Here is a 14,251-nt window from a genome sequence, read left to right on the forward strand (position 1 = left end):
ATAATGACATTTCAACATCTCTGCTCGTTAGTAGACTGTCTACCTCTGCGACACTAAAGCCCTTGGGCCTAGGTTGGTGGGGTTGGACCGCTGGTGCTGAGGTGCTGCTCCCAGCTCCTTGAGTATATGACATAGAGATATGCAAGTTAGCACCTCGGTGACCTCACACAATAGCATGCATAGTATTGTGCTGTTGGGCCTGTTTTTACACCTATCACTTTCTCAGCACAGTAGTGTGCATTTTAGTAAAGACTTTAAGTCTCACTCATTGCGAGTGAGACACACATTTAGAGGTCTTTGTTGAGTTTTTACTGATGGTAGTCTAATATTACACCTGCTGGGGAAGGCTATTAGCTGATGACTAAATGCACCTTTGATTTACAGCTCCTTTTTGTGCACAGGAGATCTTAGGAGCTTCTGAAGCTTAAGCAAGTAACATTACCTCTGGGAAAGCCTTCTCACAGACTCCTTCGTTTGATGGGAGGAGCTGATTTGGACACACCAGAGCTCTACACCACATACCATAACAAGGCTTTCATTTTAATGTATTAATTTCATTTTTTTTTGTTTTCTCACGTATCCTTTCCTAGTTTGTAAATGTTGTAAAAGAAGGGTAACATCACTTCCGATGTGAAGTTACCCAATATGCAATTTAGTTCTCATGCCTAAGAATGTTTAAAACTTCAAAGCTCTGTATTAACACATCTTCAGTACAGTTGCACAGCGTTGTTCGTATTGCAATACCTGTCTTTATCTAAACAAAGCAGTGTGTGCGTGGTGTCATATCATGCCTGTGAGTGCCACATACTTCGGTATATATTACATTCACACAGTCACTATGGCATGTCAATATGTTCCAAAGATGCCCGTTGGGGGCCATGAAACATATGAATTCATTTTTAAAAGAATTTGTTAGCGTTGTAGCAGCTGCAAATTTTAAATGTTTTAATAATTGAATGAGTTCACTAGGAGCCAGGGGCCTCATGTACAGCCATTTCATTTTCCGACATGTAAATTGCCATTTTTAGCAACTCGCAATTACCGAGTTGCAAAATGAATGTACTAATGTGTCTTAAACACATTTAGTGATTCCCAATAGGGTCTCAAATGACCTACCTCATTAATATTCATTAGGTAGGTCGCAGTTTGCGACCCATTGGGAATGGTCTTTTACCACAGGGATGGTGGCCTGCTGGGGACAGCAGACCACCATGTCTGTGATTACTTTTTAAATAAAGCTATTTTATTTTTTGAAATGCATCCCATTTTCCTTAAAGAAAAATGGTATGCCTTTAAAATAGAAAAAGGAAAAGTTTCCTTTTCATGTTCTAAGAGTAGGCAGTGGTCCGCGGGACCACAGCCTGCTCTCAATAAATGTTAGCGCCCACATTCACAAAGTGGAAGGCACCCCTTGAGGACTCCTTCCCGTTTACGAATGGGTTACTACCTTCTTCATGGAGTCGATAAAGTATGATTGTTTTTAGACCGCATTCCAGCCGCAAAACATTCATACATGCCCCTACGACTCGCTATTAAGAAGAGATGCCCTTTGCATGCCTCTTCCTTATAGCGACTCTTAAACCCTATTTTGCAAGTCGGTAATAGGTTACAGACTTGTAAAATAGGAATAGTACATGCCAGAAACCTTTTGAACAGTCTCAAACTGCCCGAATATCCATATTTGACCAATAAAAATGGTCGTACATCTGGCCCTCAGATGTATGAAGATTAAGAATAGCAGTTTCCTAATTGGGATTTCCTTGTGTATCGCTATTAGGAAATCGATATTCCTAATGTATGAATCTCTTTTGAGTTTCATTGGCGATTCCTGATGGGTGGCAAATAGACCTACCTAATGCATAATAATGAGGTAGGTAGCAATTTATGGCCCACTAGGATTAGCTGCCATCACAGGGATGGTGGACTTCTGGGGTCAGCAAAGCATTTTTTGAAATTTTTAAATGCAGTGCATTTTCCTTAAAGGAAAACAGGATGTGTTTAGAAAGAATATAATGAAATGTTTAAGTTTCTTTTTTTAAGAATAGACAGTGGTTTGTGGGATCGCTGCCTGTTGTTAAAAAACTTTTTTTCAACATTCTCAATGGTGGAGTGGTGACAAAGGGACACCTTCCTATTTGCAAAATGGGTTACCACCACTTTTAAACTGGTGGTAAAGTATTGGCTAAGAGCCCTTCGCCATTTGCGGGTGGGCGTCATTAGTCGCTAAACCATGGAGGGGTGGGCGCCCGAAGGAAGTGGGGTATGACCGAAAGTGTTCATGGGGAATGCGACTGGGGTAAGGGGCAGAGTAAGATCCTTTAAATGAGGGCAGGTGGAGTTTCTATTCTTGAGGCCACAAAGGTCCCAGGCTTGCAAGTGTGCCCTGCAAAGTTTCCAAGAACTAGCCAAAGCAGTGGAGGTCCCACTAGCCGCAGAGAAAACAAAGGCCCCAGCTCTAGGCTGACATTTCTAGGCATTGAGATTGATTCAGAAGGGGGAGTATGCAGACTTCCATCGACTAAAATTGAGGAATTTCAAAAAACCTTGTTCGATTGCATTGGTTCTACTAACGTGACTCTCCTCAGTTACAGAGGTTAGTGGGGCAGCTTAACTTTGCACTTAGGATCATACCCATGGGAAGGACCTTCTCCAGGAAGATCACCAGGTCCATATCTCCCCTCCATCTAAGTTCAGACTTTTGGATGGGTCTGCCCTGGGGGTGATTCTTAATCTCCTTAACTCCTCTCTAAATCTCGGCCAGTTGCTTCACAATTGGAAGCACGTTCTTGTGCTCCCTTTGCTGAAAAAGACTGGTTTGGATCCCCTCTGCTGGTCAAATTACATGCCCATATCTCTTATAAAGAGTGCACTGCCCACTCATTCTGCACCTTCTCAAATCTATGATTCAGGTTTGCCATGCAGAGAATGTGCACTTGACACCAAAACATTTTGCAGGAGTTAATAACACTGTAGCTGATGCCCTTTATCATTTTAAGTTGGCAGATTTCAGAAATCAACTGCCAGAAGCGACTATGGAGATGTCACTTTTCCCTTCCAGCTTATAGAAGCTTGGTGCCCCTTTGTCTTGGAGCTGCTAACAGCAGCATCGGCGCCTAGAAAAAAGCAAGCATATAAAGTCACTTGTCCTCCATGCCAGAGTGTAGTAAGGAGGATCTTTTTCAGATGGCCAGCATATAGTCTTTTGAGGGTGTTCAAGTGTTCAACTGGAGGAGGGGAAGTCAGTGGCAACAATGAGGTGCCAGCTGTGAGCAATTGCCTTCTTTGCCGATCTACGTGGGGAGCCAGACCCCACCAAGGACTCTAGAGTAAAAAAGGCCCTTAAGGGGTGGGAGCGGCTAGTGCCCACCAGACGGGATGACAGGAGACTGATTGACGTAGCTAGACTATACAAGCTTTTATGCGTCTTATTCAAGGTATGTTCTCCACCCTTTGAGGTCATGCAGTTCAGACCTGCTGTTGGGCCTGTTTTTACACCTATCACTTTCTCAGCACAGTAGTGTGCATTTTAGTAAAGACTTCAAGTCTCACTCATTGCGAGTGAGACACACATTTAGAGGTCTTTGTTGAGTTTTTACTGATGGTAGTCTAATATTACACCTGCTGGGGAAGGCTAGCAGCTGATGACTAAATGCACCTTTAATTTACAGCTCCTTTTTGTGCACAGGAGATCTTTGGAGCTTCTGAAGCTTAAGCAAGTAACATTACCTCTGGGAAAGCCTTCTCACAGACTCCTTCGTGTGATGGGAGGAGCTGATTTGGACACACCAGAGCTCTACGCCACACACCATAACAAGGCTTTCATTTTAATGTATTAATTTCATTTTTTTTGTTTTCTCACGTAACATATATCCTTTCCTAGTTTGTAAATGTTGTAAAAGAAGGGTAACATCACTTCCGATGTGAAGTCACCCAATATGCAATTTAGTTCTCATGCCTAAGAATGTTTAAAACTTCAAAGCTCTGTATTAACACATCTTCAGTACAGTTGCACAGCGTTGTTCGTGTTGCAATACCTGTCTTTATCTAAACAAAGCAGTGTGTGCGTGGTGTCATATCATGCCTGTGAGTGCCACATACTTCGGTATATATTACATTCACACAGTCACTATGGCATGTCAATATGTTCCAACGATGCCCGTTGGGGGCCATGAAACATATGAATTCATTTTTAAAAGAATTTGTTAGCGTTGTAGCAGCTGCAAATTTTAAATGTTTTAATAATTGAATGAGTTCACTAGGAGCCAGGGGCCCCATGTACAGCCATTTCATTTTCGAACATGTAAATTGCCATTTTTAGCAACTTGCAATTACCGAGTTGCAAAATGAATGTACTAATGTGTCTTAAACACATTTAGTGATTCCCAATAGGGTCTCAAATGACCTACCTCATTAATATTCATTAGGTAGGTCGCAGTTTGCGACCCATTGGGAATGGTCTTTTACCACAGGGATGGTGGCCTGCTGGGGACAGCAGACCACCATGTCTGTGATTACTTTTTAAATAAAGCTATTTTATTTTTTGAAATGCATCCCATTTTCCTTAAAGAAAAATGGTATGCCTTTAAAATAGAAAAAGGAAAAGTTTCCTTTTCATGTTCTAAGAGTAGGCAGTGGTCCGCGGGACCACAGCCTGCTCTCAATAAATGTTAGCGCCCACATTCACAAAGTGGAAGGCACCCCTTGAGGACTCCTTCCCGTTTACGAATGGGTTACTACCTTCTTCATGGAGTCGATAATGTATGATTGTTTTTAGACCGCATTCCAGCCGCAAAACATTCATACATGCCCCTACGACTCGCTATTAAGAAGAGACGCCCTTTGCATGCCTCTTCCTTATAGTGACTCTTAAACCCTATTTTGCAAGTCGGTAATAGGTTAAAGACTTGTAAAATAGGAATAGTACATGCCAGAAACCTTTTAAACAGTCTCAAACTGCCTGAATATCCATATTTGACCAATAAAAATGGTCGTACATCTGGCCCTCAGATGTATGAAGATTAAGAATAGCAGTTTCCTAATTGGGATTTCCTTGTGTATCGCTATTAGGAAATCGATATTCCTAATGTATGAATCTCTTTTGAATTTCATTGGCGATTCCTGATGGGTGGCAAATAGACCTACCTAATGCATAATAATGAGGTAGGTAGCAATTTATGACCCACTAGGATTAGCTGCCATCACAGGGATGGTGGACTTCTGGGGTCAGCAAAGCATTTTTTGAAATTTTTAAATGCAGTGCATTTTCCTTAAAGGAAAACAGGATGTGTTTAGAAAGAATATAATGAAATGTTTAAGTTTCTTTTTTTAAGAATAGACAGTGGTTTGTGGGATCGCTGCCTGTTCTTAAAAAACTTTTTTTCAACATTCTCAATGGTGGAGTGGTGACAAAGGGACACCTTCCTATTTGCAAAATGGGTTACCACCACTTTTAAACTGGTGGTAAAGTATTGGCTAAGAGCCCATCGCCATTTGCGGGTGGGCGTCATTAGTCGCTAAACCATGGAGGGGTGGGCGCCCGAAGGAAGTGGGGTATGACCGAAAGTGTTCATGGGGAATGCGACTGGGGTAAGGGGCAGAGTAAGATCCTTTAAATGAGGGCAGGTGGAGTTTCTATTCTTGAGGCCACAAAGGTCCCAGGCTTGCAAGTGTGCCCTGCAAAGTTTCCAAGAACTAGCCAAAGCAGTGGAGGTCCCACTAGCCGCAGAGAAAACAGAGGCCCCAGCTCTAGGCTGACATTTCTAGGCATTGAGATTGATTTAGAAAGGGGAGTATGCAGACTTCCATCGACTAAAATTGAGGAATTTCAAAAAACCTTGTTCGATTGCATTGGTTCTACTAACGTGACTCTCCTCAGTTACAGAGGTTAGTGGGGCAGCTTAACTTTGCACTTAGGATCATACCCATGGGAAGGACCTTCTCCAGGAAGATCACCAGGTCCATATCTCCCCTCCATCTAAGTTCAGACTTTTGGATGGGTCTGCCCTGGGGGTGATTCTTAATCTCCTTAACTCCTCTCTAAATCTCGGCCAGTTGCTTCACAATTGGAAGCACGCTCTTGTGCTCCCTTTGCTGAAAAAGACTGGTTTGGATCCCCTCTGCTGGTCAACTTACATGCCCATATCTCTTATAAAGAGTGCACTGCCCACTCATTCTGCACCTTCTCAAATCTATGATTCAGGTTTGCCATGCAGAGAATGTGCACTTGACACCAAAACATGTTGCAGGAGTTAATAACACTGTAGCTGATGCCCTTTATCATTTTAAGTTGGCAGATTTCAGTAATCAACTGCCAGAAGCAACTATGGAGATGTCACTTTTCCCTTCCAGTTTATAGAAGCTTGGTGCCCCTTTGTCTTGGAGCTGCTAACAGCAGCATCGGCGCCTATAAAAAAGCAAGCATATAAAGTCACTTGTCCTCCATGCCAGAGTGTAGTAAGGAAGATCTTTTTCAGATGGCCAGCATATAGTCTTTTGAGGGTGTTCAAGTGTTCAACTGGAGGAGGGGAAGTCAGTGGCAACAATGAGGTGCCAGCTGTGAGCAATTGCCTTCTTTGCCGATCTACGTGGGGAGCCAGGCCCCACCAAGGACTCTAGAGTAAAAAAGGCCCTTAAGGGGTGGGAGCGGCTAGTGCCCACCAGACGGGATAACAGGAGACTGATTGACATAGCTAGACTATACAAGCTTTTATGCGTCTTATTCAAGGTATGTTCTCCACCCTTTGAGGTCATGCAGTTCAGACCTTCTTCGGAGCATTGTGAATTTCATAATTATTGGTAGGTCAAAAGGTGAAACACGAGCAGGGATTAAGCGAGAGGACGTGATACTTGGTCTGAATATACTGAGCCTGTTAGTCAGAAGATTCAAAACTGACTCTGGGGGTAAGTCTACTCCGAGTGTTCTCCCTCTCCCCCCTTCTCTCATTTAGCGGGTTGCTACCCAGCTTCATCTGCACTCTCAACTCTACCTTCCTACTAGCGCAAATTATTCCTTGTACTCCCACCTATGCTTGCGTATTCACATGCAGTATTTTCACCATTACTGGTCATTTGCTTCTGAATCGCTACTATTTATCTTCTCTTTTCCACCGTTTAAATACTTTCACCACTTGTAATTTACATCGTTCACTTTCGCTTCCGAATTGCCTTTAAATCATGTCTTTCGCTTCTGTATTTGCCTTAATTCATGTATTTCCACACCTACCTTGACCCCTAGACATGTTATACAGAATAATTCAGGAGTAATATATATTTATATATGTCATTATGTTTTTTATAAAAAGGAGCCTCTGATTGTATTAATTATACTACATGTAGGGATCAAACTAGAGCTTATTTATTTGCCCGTTTTTCCTCATTTTAGATTCAGCTTGCTCACCCGTTATATGTCCTGATGATGATCTCGAACAGTTGAGATCGAAACGCCGTTGACCCTTTACAACAAAACACTTCCTATTCTATAAAGTTGCTGGAGGAGTTTTACACTATTGTTGTCAATGCGATGCCGTTCTTTTAAACTTCACCATCACTCTGCACGTCACACCTCTTTCACTTATTGTGTGAGCACCTGAATTCTATTGTTGTGGAAATAAATGTTTCATATGAACTGACTTATGTCCCTATGTACATTATTAATGTTTTTGCTACTTTAAAATAATTAATCTTCAACTCTCTAACCATAAGTGCTCTCCTTAGGATCCCTTTATTATTGGACCTTTTGGCCACACCCGAACCATTGTTTTTTTACCACATATTTCACCCCAGGTTCACGTATTGGGGTACCCTTGTTTTTCTTAAAACTGGCTTACTAAGCTGGACATTCTACTTGTTCATGTTGGGGGTAATGACATGATCCCAATGGGGAGGCGGGGAGTCCGCTAAGGGCTCATATCAATTTTTGCCATTTGTTCCCTGAAGCCCAGTTATAGTGGGCTGAGATCATCCCTCGGGGGTGTTGGCCTGGCAATGCGAACCCTGACAGTATTAACAAATCAGTGAAAAAGCTAAACCATTTGGTGAAGGCTATTCTGAGGATGGCATCCATAGACATCATCAGGCATGGGCTACTGCACCGGAGTAGTTCTGAATTGTTTGACGAAGAATGCATTGACTTGTCAGAGGCTGGGCTGGAGGCTTTCCTGCAAACAGGCTTTTGGGCAGTCGATGGGAAAAAGGAAACTCTTGGGGGGAGGGCAGATTTGCCAGTGACCTCCCTGCCCTGTGGCCTATTGTAACCGAATAACTGCACTGATTCTTGAGGGCACTAGGTTGCCCAATTGGCCACCTCCTTTGGGGGCAGTCTTCTGGGGTGAGGCTGATTGGAAGGGGGGCTGACCTGCTAGTGGGCCTACTCTTCTAGCAATACCTCGGGTACCCGAGATATTATCTGGAGCATCACCAAGAGTCATGGGAGAGCCCAACAGGGTCCAATGAGCTATGCCCATGTGAAGTAAATTTGCTACATCCTAACCTAAGAACTTGAGTCTGTTGCCTTTGTGGTGGAAGAGAGGACTGCAACATTTGTGAAGGTGGTTGACCCCACCACCATTGCACGAGTGAGCGCACTACGGCTAAGAGCCCATTGCAATTTGTGGGTGGGCATCATTAGTCGCTCCACTGTGGAGGGGTGGGGGCCCGAAGGAAGTGGGGTATGATCGGAAGTGGTCATGGGTATGCGACTAGGGGAGGGGCCAGAGTATGACCTCTAAATGAGGGCTGGCGCCTGGTGGCCACCTCTTTGTCCCCTGATGTGCTATGACAGGAGGTCGCTGACCGAATTTTGCCACCCACCCCAGCTTGGCTACAGTAGAGCCCAGGCCCATTGTACCAGAATAACTGCACTGATTATTGAGGGCTCTAGATTGCCCAGTTGGCCGCCTCCTTTGACAGAAACCTTTCAGGGGTTAGACTGGAAGGGGGGCTGACCTTCTGGTAGCCCTATACTTCTAGCCCTGCCTCGGGTTCCCCAGAGATGATATGGGGCGGGACCAAGAGGCACAGGAGGACCTGGCAGGGACCAATGCGCTATGCGGTCAATGGAGCCATCAGAAATGTTTGATGTGTCACTTTATCTCACTGGTTCTTACTGTACTCTTCTGCCCCAAAACAGGGATGTAAATAGGATATGTGCAGTTCAGTGTGCAGGTTTGCTGTGTATTTTGCTGTATTTGCTCTGTAATGTTATTGGGTGAAGTGGTTGTTATACCACCTTGTCTCATGTGGAGTACATCAGCTACGCCGTCATCCAAGAACTTGAGTCTGTTGTCTTTGTGGGGGAAGAGAGGACCGAACTGTTTACAAGGGTGGTTGACCCCACCACCATTGCATAAGTAAGCTCACTATAATGTTTTACGACCACAATTCGATCGTGAAACAAAAATTCATACCATGCAGATTCGGGATTTGGAATGGACGCCCAAAACACGTCCCTTCCAAATTTAGGATCGCATATGCAAATTCAGTGCAATTTGCATTTTGTACATCAGAAAAAGCATTTTTTCTGACTGCAAATGACCCCATTCTGTGAATAGGGCCGTTTGGAACCAGAAAAATGCTTTGTACATCTGGCCCCTGGTCCTGTATTTCACTGTCTTGATATTCCAACCTTTTTGCCAGTTTGTTTAATACACTGTTTGTTTAATGCACAGTTTGTTTAAGGCACAGAGGCAGTGAAGGACACCCTTGGTAATTGCAAAGGAAGCTGTTACTCAGGGCTCATGGTGTGGGAAAGATGTCCAGGGAGGATCCCTTCCGCTTAGGCACGGATTCCCTCAAATGTGATCACCAGTCTCGTCCGTGTCTTTGCTGCAGCTTCAGTATTGAAGTGAAAGTAACCTCGGCAGTCACCACCAGCCACGAGCCACCTGTAAACAAACAGGCTTTACAGTAATAGGGACGTCATAACGTGAACTGTGCGCTACTGTGCACAGCTGCTTTCAGGTGTTGAGGAGTGTTCCATGAAACCATCCTAGTTTTCTTTTGGAAATCCTCTGCATATATAAAATGCCACATTGGCAATCGTTCCTTCTCAGGGTGCTTCTGAGATGTGCCGAAAGGTATTACACCCTGAAAGCACACAGCTTATCCAGACAGATTGATCATGAGGAACAGACAGCCTAGAACCATCCTCTTTCCCCACTATATATGGCAGTGTTTGGGCACACCCTGACCCGGAAGTGATACAGGCAAACCTCAAGGCCGAGGTTATAAATAAGGCTCCCTGTTTTCAGTTTTTACGGATTTTTACAGATAAATACAGACAGAAAACAATGTGTTTTCTGTCTGCATTTATTTTTAAAAGTGGAGAAATACAGAAAATGGTGCTGCTTTTAAGTGACTGTCCGTGCTGTCTTTCAAGAATTATAGCCCAACAGCTGAGCAGATGGACAGCATGGGAAATTTAAAAACAAGATTACATTTCTTTAAATAACGGCATTTGTCAATATACATTTGAGTTATAATGCTAGTATTTACCAGTGGATGTATAGTTATATAGTTATGTAATATTTGGCAGCTTAAATAGCTAAAACACAACAGACATCAAAGTATAAGTGCGCGTCTATCAGTTAAATAAATATGGAAACGTACAGTTTTACAACGTCATCTATTTGCAAAACACAAAAAAAATATGGATAAATACAGATAAAATGGCCAAAAATTAAATATGGATAAATACAGACCTTCGGCACGACAAAGTGATGGTGTGTATATGTATGTTATTTCTGTAGCCCACCATAGGGCTTAGGCCCACCAGGCATAGCTCACACAACATTGGCGATGAAGGGAACACCCTCATGTTCTTTGACACCTCGCCAGCACCTCTGAACTGATGGCCCTCTTCAGCGGCCCCACCTGAGTGCTCCCGCACAGCGCACCAGCACCTGAGGGGCAGGCACGCCTTCTTTCTTCATCTCCTGCCTGGGCCACGGCGTGTGGTGTTCTGCGCATCCTCACCGTGCACCATCTGGAGTCTGGCCTTGGGACTCCCAGTCTCCTGAAGCTCATGTCCACAGAGCACCCTACCACCAGCGTGTGCCCCAGGCTGTGGCTCACATCCTGCAGCGTTGCTGTCAGATTCACACCCGCTGCCTGATCGGACGCATCACAAGTTACCCCACACCCACCTGGATGATCTGCTCCTGCCACAGCCGGCTCCTACAACCATGTGCCGCGCACCATCAGGCCATTGATGTGGAGGTGAGTGAGTACCTGTTGCCCACCTTGCCTTGTTCCTGGGGCATTGCGAGCGTACTTGCTCCATGTGCACCTCACCTTTTGACCACATGCCATGGCGGACGATACAAATGCTGCAAAGGACCTGACACCAGTGTCAACTCCTGTGTGAAGCACCAGCACAATCCAGTCGCCGCGCTCCAGCTGTTCAGCAAGCTGAAAGACATGGGTGGGCCGATTAAACAACTCATTCAGAGCTGCCTGCAAAAACAATGGCATCGTCAAGCGGTCCCTCCTGCTCCACTATGCAGGTGAAGAAATATACAAGCTATTCTAACATCAAACACCATCCAGGGATGGGTGCAGATGGTGACTGCGATGCAGCCGACTGGGCCCTGAACGCCCATTCTGACCACTAACTCAACTCGGATTTCGAATGCTTCAAGCTGCGACAGGCGTGCCAATGTGAAGGTTAGTTGATTGACAGCTTCTAGGCCAACGTTTGAGAATTAGCCACCACATGCATGGCCGGCGACCAGCCAAAGAAAGTATGGGCGCAAATCATCCAAGGCTGCAGTTCCACAACAATCTGGGAACTGATCCTGCGACAACCTGGCATCAGCCTCAATGACATCCTCATCTTGGCCTGGTCCCATGACCTGTCTGCAATGTAGGCCGCAGAGATGGAGCTAGCCCTTGCTCAAAGCCACGGAGGTGGCAGACAGCTTACAATCAAGACAGAGACTGTGGACATGGTCTTCACGTGTGTGTCCTGTGGCTTTGGTCAACCGAAGCCGCATGACAATGTGTCCGTCACCCACAGCAAGAACTGCAGAAGGTACGTACACCCACTTGAGAACTGGCCTGCCCAAAGGAAAATGTGCTCCAACTGTGGGTAGCTTAATCATTTCACCAAGGTGTGCAGAGGAGGTCTGTGAGGCCTATGAGCCAGAGGGAGAATGCCGGCAAAAAACAATTCATTCGACACCTCTCACTGAATGACTCCAGACTACAGAACACAGCCCCATGACAAACATGGTCAAAAGACCCCCATGAAGAGACACCATCAGACGACGAAGACATTTTCACTGAACGATTCAAGAGAAGCTAGAGTCTCCAGACCACATACAATGTTGATGTGGCAAGTACAACAATCAAATCCCTCATAGATACAGGGGCATCAGTTAACGTATTGAGCCACCACCAATACCTGCCCCTCCCCCTCAGGCCCATGCTATCTCCTTCCACAAGCAAGATCGACACAAAATACCCCTATCACTGAAGTGAATTATCGATATCTGGGTGCAATCCAACAGCCAGGAGACACCTGCAAAGTTCCATGTCATCGAAGGGGAAGCCAAAACACTTGTGAGATGCCATACATCCGAAAAGCTTGGCTTTGACTCGTTAGCACCAGAACATCCAAGCTCACCAAGAGAATGAAATCATAGTCCAGTTTCCCTCCCTTTTCGAGGCATCTGGTGCCTTAAGGGACCCCGATAAAACTGCACCAGGGCCGGCTCTAGGGCAGTGTGACTGCTGCCACCGCACCGAGCACTGATTTCGGGTGGGGGCATCATATACTATAGTTTTAAAAGTACCTTCTGTATTCCTTGCTTCCAGCAAATTTCAGGCAACAATAAAAGTGTCAAGATAACTCCAGTGATTAATGTTCTTCCTGGATAGAGATCTGAGTTTTGTCTAGTGGAAGTTTTGACTCATTGTAAGGTAGCACAGAGGTTTGATATGCCTGCTGCTAAGAAAGTGTATCATGCAGATCACAAAGTGCATATATTGTAAATAGGTCAGTGGGTTACTGTTTTTGTCAAAGAGATCCTATAGCTACTTTCAGTTTATAAGTTAAAAACCTAATGTAGAACAGTGAGCAATAAACTGTCATCAAAGAGCTGCAAGAAAACTGCAAGGTATAGGTTAAAACAACAGCGATGGGTCCCATTCCACCTACAACCACTTTTCGAACAAGAACTGGACAAGCTAGAGAGACTGGGCGTCGTTGAGAAAGTCTCCGGACACCAGCTGGACACGATCTCCATCCATCCAGTATAGTCCCCACCAGAGTATGACCCCAATGGCACCTAGGCACGGAGAGAGTGGAACAACGCAAAGGCGGGTTGACAGCGAAGGGCAAAAAGCCGCCTCCTCAACCCTGGGCACCACCGCTGATCCAGCTGGAAGTTCCGCACATTATACAAACCCAGAATGTGGAAAGTGAGGGCAATAAATGGAACAATGCCAATGACCCACAGAAGGGAGGAGACAGTGACCTGGGACATATCCTGGTACAAGAAGGTGGGCACCCCGGCAGGAGAAGAGGGCGACGACAAGCCAAAGTCTGAATTTGACCTACCAGCAGCATACGCTGCTGGAGCCCCATGGCAGGCAGGAGTGCCGAACCCCAAGTGGTGACCAACCGATGCACCATGGAGGACAGGTGAGCCCGTCGAGCTCTCAGGAGCAAGACAGTACCCCTGGAGCCAGCACTATGACCTCCGTCCAAACCCTCAACCTACACAAAGACAAATACTTTATTTGTACGGTAGAGGCCCTGAAACAACAAAGAGGTTCATGACAATAGAAGTAAAGTTGGGAGGGAAGTACTAAAATGAGCCATCCAGCCAATATCTGGTGACCCCGACCTGGAATAGGTGCAGACAACCTTCAAGGACGGGTGTGGCATGAGACCACTCGGGGTCTTCGGTCCAAACAGTGCTGCTGTGTGTATACGTCTGTTATATCTGTAGTCCACTAAAGGTACAACAGGCATACCCCACTCAATAATTACAATGTTTACAGGACAGACTTGAGGCACTGTCACTATGCTGATATCTGGGCCTGTATAGCAAAAACTTATAGTGTGCCAGCAATCTGATGGTATGGAATGCTCAATCGGCACCGCAGCCGTGCATCATCTGGTGTGCAGCCATGCGCGCTCTCTCTTCCAGTGCAGTGCCCACAATGACGTCACTGAGGTGAGGACAATAGGCGTGTCAGAGCATAGAGTGCATCACCACTCTATATCCCCCCACAACATACATAAGTA

The sequence above is a fragment of the Triturus cristatus genome, chromosome 3_2 (genome assembly GCF_964204655.1).
Source record: "Triturus cristatus chromosome 3_2, aTriCri1.1, whole genome shotgun sequence".
In the NCBI taxonomy this organism is placed as follows: domain Eukaryota; kingdom Metazoa; phylum Chordata; class Amphibia; order Caudata; family Salamandridae; genus Triturus; species Triturus cristatus.